The sequence below is a fragment of the Equus quagga genome, chromosome 11 (genome assembly GCF_021613505.1).
Source record: "Equus quagga isolate Etosha38 chromosome 11, UCLA_HA_Equagga_1.0, whole genome shotgun sequence".
Lineage (NCBI taxonomy): Eukaryota > Metazoa > Chordata > Mammalia > Perissodactyla > Equidae > Equus > Equus quagga.
In genome coordinates, this window is record NC_060277.1 from 55767913 (window position 1) to 55773912 (window position 6000).

The 6000-nt window shown below is 64.5% G+C and overlaps 1 protein-coding gene across 2 annotated transcripts in view; it reads right to left on the reverse strand.

The window, feature by feature from the left end:
- KCNJ12 (potassium inwardly rectifying channel subfamily J member 12) overlaps positions 1-5457 on the reverse strand; it is a 39981-nt gene extending 34524 nt beyond the window's left edge. Inside the window, exons 1-2 of one of the 2 annotated variants that reach the window (XM_046674403.1) lie at positions 4946-5457; positions 3720-3856 (exon numbers count right to left, since the gene is read on the reverse strand). The gene's annotated coding sequence lies outside the window, so the exon portion shown is untranslated. The remainder of the gene's footprint in view (positions 1-3719; positions 3857-4945) is intronic. The other variant, XM_046674402.1, reaches the window with a different exon arrangement.
- Between the last annotated feature and the right edge of the window lie 543 nt (positions 5458-6000).

A 6000-nucleotide genomic window follows, 5' to 3' on the forward strand; every position in this document is an offset into this window, starting at 1 on the left:
ACTCCTTTCCTGCATGTTTACTGAGCTCCTCCTATAGACTGGGGGCTGCCACAGGCGTGGGGACAGAGCTGTGAGCAAACCGCATCCCAAACTCTGCCCTCAGGAGCTCACACTCCAGGAGAACAGACAGTAACCAGGATCAACAAATCAGGCATCATGTGGCAGATAGCATTCAGTTCTCCAGAGGAAGAAAGCAAGAGAAGGATGAGGGGAAAGGGAGGCTGCGGTGTATCCAGGGGAGCCAGGAGAGGCCTCACAAAGGAGGTGGCAAGACCTGAAGGTGATGGAGGGCCGTGTAATCTGGGGAAGAGTGTTCCAGGCAGCAGGAGCAGCCAGTGCAAAGGCCCTGGGGCAGGAGCAAGCCTGCTGTGTGGGAGGCACAGGGAAGGGAAAGAGTGGTGGGAAGTGAGAGCAGTGATGAGGACCAGACAGCATAGAGCCTTGAGAACCAGGGTGAAGACTGTGGCTTTTATTCTGATTGAGGCAGGAAGCACGGGAGAGTCCTGAGCCCAAGGCTGTCCCAAGACTAAAGTACACACAGCAAGTTAAGTACACAGTAGGTGCTCAAACAACAGTGGCCAGGGGTGGGCCTGGCAAAAGCCTCCACCGGGAAGGCTTTAGTTTTTGTTCTCTGGCCCCTCTGCAAACCTGAGTGCTCCAAAGGGGCCCAGACACAGTGAGGAGAGGAGGGGAGGCTTCAAGGCCCAGGGGGCCGGAGAGCTCAGCCGGGCTGAGGGCGGGTCGCCCAGCAGGCTCCAGGAGGCCGTTCCCTGACTCTGGGGCAGCACTAATGCACAGCCAGACAGCCCTGCTCCCCGGGGCCCTGAGGAAAGGGTCCCATTCTTCCCTGGCCGTGCACCAGGGCTGCGGGGCTGAAGGCGAGTTAGCGGGCAGGACCAAGCGTGCTCCACCCCACAGCCTCACGCTGCCTCTGCAGCTGCCACTTAAGCAGCTGGGCAGGAAGACCTGAGGGTGAAACATCGAGGGGGGGGCGGTGCAGGGAGGGCGAGGAAGAGGGTACAGGGACACACCAGGAGCGGGAGCCTTCTGCTGCTGGAGCAGATCGCCCGCCCTCTCTGGGCCTGCTCCCGACGTGCCCGAGGGAAAGCTGGACTAGAAGGACAGATTCCCAAGGCTCTGCCACCACCAGTGTTCACCCTCCTCCTTCACAGAGCCCCTCTCCACACCCAATTTCTGTTGAGACGCCCCGGAGGCTCCCATTTCTGCCCTCCCACATTGGGTGCCCTCAGGAGCCCCCTCAGCGGGGGCCTCCATCCCGCTTTACAGATGACGAACTGAGACCCAAGCGGAGACGGGCCTCGGCCACGGCCACCCTGCTGGCCTCACCCGACCTAGCTGTCCAGCCGGAAGTTCCCTCCCAAGCAGCACGCCCTCGCGGGCGGGGCCGGGTCCCCGAGCACTAAGCACCAGGTGACCACGCACAGGTGCAGGTGCCAGACACTGTGCTGGGGCCACAGCCGAGCAGCGAGGGGCCAGGGCCTCCTCCCCCAGGGCTCACAGGCCACCGCAGCTCACGCCCACAGAGCGAGGGGAGCTCCCGCTGAGGCCTCTGCGGGCAGAGAAAGCGGCCCAGACACGGACCCACCAAACATTTGCTGAGCACCCACGGCATAGTAGGCCCGCGCCAGGCCACAGGGGACAGCAACCTGGGAGCTGGGAGGGCAGGCAGGCGCCAGGGCCTCACAGGACAGGCCCCGGGTGGAGGCAGGAGGGGATGCCATTCTGGCCGGCCCTGCAGCCAGCCGGGGTGACAAATGCACCTGAAGGACTGTCTGTGGAACGAGGGAGGTGCGGTTCTGCCCCTGGGAGAGCACCAAGTCTCTGGGTCCAAGGGGCATGGTTTCCATCCCCCCCAGCACTTCCCGGGGCCTCAAATCTCCTGTCTGTGCGATGGAGCAGTGCCACCCTCTGCACTGGCTGGCCATTAGGAAATTAAATCAGGTGGCAGAGCGCTGGGCCCTCAGCCAGTGCCCAGCGAGGGCTGCAGTCCTGCCCTCGGCCCCAGCTCCTCTGGAAGCCCGCCTGCCTCGGCCCAGCCCCCACCCGCTCCCCAAGGCTCCTCTGAAGCCTCCGGCCTCCCTGCCCTGCCCGTGGCCCAGTTTCAGGCCGGCTTTCTTTCATCCTCGGCCTCTCCCTGGCCATCTCCCCATCACGCTGCCAATTCTTCTGTGCATCCAGTGGGACCGAGCCCACACCCACCACACCTTCCAAGAGGCCAGTCCAGGCCCCACCTCTCCTGCTGCCCACGAGCTCCGTCTCTCCCAGCCTTTCCTCCATGCCAGCCAGTGGCAGGGCTCCAGCTGCAGGCCCCAGGGGAGGGGCAGGTGTGCCCACGTGTCACTCGCAGCAAAGCCCTGGCAGGGGCCCAGCAACAGGCACCAGCTGCACCTCTCAGAGGGACGGCCCAGCCCTGAGAGCAGCGGGGCTGAGGCGGGGCATCAGGTGGGCTCCAAGGGGGCACCAGCAGCCTCCAGCCTGGGGCTGCAAGGGCCACGGAGGTTGCCGACAGTGACAACACAGTTGCCTCGGCCCCAGACATGTGCCAAGACCTCTGGATACCATGCTTGGTGCTGCCAACTGTGGCCCAAGGCACCAGAGGCCTGGCTGGGTCAGTGGAAGCTGCCCATGGGCAGAAGCAGTCCCAGTGCTGCCAAACTACCCAGGCTGCTGTCACCGTTACTGCGATTACTATTATCATTGCTGCCATTACTATTTCACCACCGCAGGGCCACCAATGTTATCCTGTCTTGCTTCCCAGACATGAGAGGAGGAATACCGTGGCCCTGAAGCAGGGAGCCTGGCGGGGGCAGCCCTCTGGCCTGGGGAGAGCTAGAGGAAGCTTCTGCTCAAACCCCTGACTTGCTGTGTGGCTTTGGGCAAGACCCTGCCCGTCTCTGGGCACTCTACCTCCCGGCGCAGCAGAGCTCACTGAACATCCCTCCACCAGGCACATACCTGAGCAACACAGAAGCCCTCTGGGGGTCTGAGGTGACAGCTGGGTGGGGAGGGTCCAGGGACAGACTGACAAACTCAGGCTCTGGCCCTTTCCCCAAGAGAAGACCATCCCTTTCTCCCCAGGGCTGCGGAGGAGGCTCTGCTGTGCCCTCACCTGGAGAGTTCACATCTGCCAAGGATAGGCCAACACCCGGCACTTAGAGAACGCCCAGTGCACGCGCTGGGTGGTGCCCAGTGGAGAAGGCCCTTGCCTGTTGTCCAGCACACTGGAGCCCCGCTTCTTGTCCCCAAGGGTTCTCAAGCCCCTCCCCCTTTGCGCCCTGCTCTGGGGCCACTGGTCTGGGCCGCACCTGATGGGAGCCCTTCCAAGTCCCGTCTTAGAGCTGCGACCCCAGGTTCCCTGGCCAGACGGGAGGGGTCACCAGACAGCTGAAGGGCAGGCTTCGCTAAGGAGTCTCTTTGGGTGTCCCGGCACAAGGAGGGGTTCTCTTCTCAGAACAGAAGAGAGACCCACACAGAAAGACCCTAGGCCTCCAAGGACGCCCACTGCTGGGATCTCCCCTCCCTGACCCTCTCTGGCCACTTGGCGGCGGGCCAGGGCAGAGACGTACCATGAGGGCCACAAAGGAGCAACCTAGCCCGAGGTGAGGCTGGGGTCGGGTGGGTGGCAGCCAGGGCCAGCCTCCTTTTGGAACCTTAGGGAGGACGAGGGGCAGCCGGAGGCACTGCCTCGTGGGTCCCACCTTCCAGGAGGCGGCTGCTGCTTTCAGCGGCGTGTGGGCGCCTCTGCACTCCCGGGAGACAGAGCCTGTGAACCCAGGTTCCAGGACGCGGCCGTGGGGGGCAGGAGGTCCCCAGCACTCTAGTCCAGGGCTCCAGCCTGGGCACAGGGAGCAAAGAAGAAAGTAGAGACGGTCACAGGCAGTGCAGCGTTCCTGATGGGTACGCCCCCTAGGAAACAGGGGGCAGGGTGGCCCCAGCTCCCAGGAAGTCCAGTCTGTGGGGAGGCAGGAGAACCTCCCAGAACCAAGACCACCTCCAAAGAAACACTTTCCTGTGATCTCCCATTCCGAACACGGTTTTAAAATATTCGCATGACACATGCACACGCCATCAGAACAGGCAGCATGGACACCCGCTCGGGCCTCAACTGCCCCATCTGAAGGCCCCCAAGGAGCTCCCCAGCCCAGCTGCCACTTCCAATGAGCCCTGGTTCCCCACCCCGCTTCCTCCCAGGACATCCAGGGCAGATGTGAGCATATCTTCTCCCACGTGAGATGAGATGTGAGATGAGAGTAGGGGGACCCGGCCCTGAAGCCACCGGAGCTTCTCAGCTGAGGAGCCATCCGGTCCGCGATCAAGGCCGACTTTTAAAAGCAAAAAGGTGCGGCTGGAGTGTCGACTGGCTCACCCAATAGCGGAGAGCATCATTTCCAGAATATTTTTACTCCATTAAAGCACAGCAGGCGAAAAAGAGAAATGACTCCAAGGACCCGCAGGTTTCCGGCTTGGGGGCATTTTCGGGGCTGCTTGTAGCCTGCGTCCCCCTCGGCACCCCCACCCTGATTCCGGGGTGTTTGGGAAGGTCACTCGCAGGATTGATGTCGGGCGCCACAGTGCCTCCCCACGCTCCCTCCCGAACCCCTTCGTGCAAGTCGGTCAAAGGGGGACCGAGGGCGCCTCAAACTTTCCCGAGCGCCCCCCAGGACGAAGGTTAGCAAGGAGGAAAGTTCCCCGGTGGCTGTAGCCGGAGACATGGCAGGGGAAGAAAAGCTCGCAGTCAGCATTTCCTCCGATGGCTCACCAAGGGAGGAAAAAAACAAACACGAAAACGAGAGGAAGAAAAAACCCTCCCGCCCCACCTTCCCTGTTGCAGCACCACCTCGCGCTTGCTCCGGGTCGGGGAAGGGGCCTGCGGGGAGCCGGAGTCGGGCCCCGGGGGCTGTGCGCCGGACGGCCGCGCACTTACCTCGGTCAGTGCCCCGGGCGCGGCGCGCTCCTCGTCCTCCGAGCTCCGGGCAGCCGTTCCTGGCCCCGGCAGCCGCTGCGCTGGCTGCATCGCCGCCGCCGCCTCAGGGCAGCCCCCGGGGGCGCTCCATGCCAAACGGCGCGTCGGTCCGGGGCGCCGATCGCAGGGTCCAGCCGAGGGTCGGGGGCGCGCGCCTGGACGGCGCCCCCGGCCTCAGAGCGCTCCCTCTGGCCGGTGTGGCTGGCGTCCGTCCCTCGGTCCGGCTGGGAGCGCGGCCGGCCGACCCCCTCCCCCGCCCGCTGTTATCTGATCCCGGGCAGGGCCGGGCGCGCTCCCCTATGCCCGGCGCTCCGCGCCTCCCCGCCTGCTCCTGCCGCGCCAGCCCCTCGCCCCCTGCTACCCTTCCCAGAGAGGCGGCGGCAGCGGCGAGGCCCAGGGAAGGCGGGGAGAGAGGAATGGAGGGCGAGGAGGCGGCTGGAGGCTGAGGCTCGGCGCGCACCCAGCTCCGCGCCCCGCTGCCACCAGAACCCAGCTCGGCAAGGCAACTCCTCTAACTCTCCACCGAGAGCACGCCCGCCCGCCCCGCGCCGCCGCCGCTGCCCCCGCCCACCAGCGCCCTGGCCTGGCCCGGAGCCCCCAGCCCAGGGCCGCCCCCCGCCCGACACACACCGTCAGCCACTTGCGCACTGGGGCGCGCGCGCGCGCACACACACACACACCCAGAGGCACGTCCTCCAGGGACACGCGCACACACAGGTGCATGGTGAGCACACACAGTCAAAGGAATCTTACATACACGCGTGCACACGACAGGGTACACAAGCTCAGGCGTCCACATCTACACACGCAAAATGCACTCCCTGACATGCATGACGACTGCAGGTGCACAGTGCATACACACTCATGCGTGCACACGCGGGGTGGTATCTGCACGTGTGCACACCTGCACACAGATCCTGGTCTGTACATTCTCACGGACTCTTTTCCCCTCGCGCAGCAGGCAGGCACGGTCAGACACTCAGCGTTGCCCCCTTTAAGAGCCTTTCTCTCCTCCC